This window comes from Octopus bimaculoides, chromosome 25 (assembly GCF_001194135.2).
Source record: "Octopus bimaculoides isolate UCB-OBI-ISO-001 chromosome 25, ASM119413v2, whole genome shotgun sequence".
Classification (NCBI taxonomy): Eukaryota; Metazoa; Mollusca; class Cephalopoda; order Octopoda; family Octopodidae; genus Octopus; species Octopus bimaculoides.
This window is the reverse complement of record NC_069005.1, coordinates 13,627,931-13,628,240: the sequence shown is the minus strand read 5'-3', so window position 1 is coordinate 13,628,240 and position 310 is coordinate 13,627,931. Positions and strand designations below refer to the sequence as shown.

The window sequence follows — 310 nt, the reverse complement described above, 5'->3', positions numbered from 1 at the left end:
TCCAGCATGACCGCATTCAGATGACTGAAACAAGTAAAAGATAAAAGATCTATCTATCTATCTATCTATCTATCTATCTATCTATCTATCTATCTATCTATCTATCTATATGCACGCATGCTGCCACTTCAGCATAGCTGCTCCGTACGAACCGGCTTTACTACAATTTTTAACGCCAAGAGCATGCCTCCTCTAGCTGGTTATCGACACGCACACACAAGCATATTCACGCACACACAAGCATATTCACACACACACACACACACACACACACACACACACACACACACACACACACACACACACACAC

The 310-nt window shown here is 42.6% G+C and overlaps 1 protein-coding gene across 1 annotated transcript in view; it reads right to left on the bottom strand.

Moving 5' to 3' along the window:
- Positions 1 to 310, bottom strand: part of LOC106876110 (matrix metalloproteinase-2) — an 84,689-nt gene that overhangs the window by 14,564 nt on the left and 69,815 nt on the right. The gene's annotated exons all lie outside the window — the stretch shown is intronic.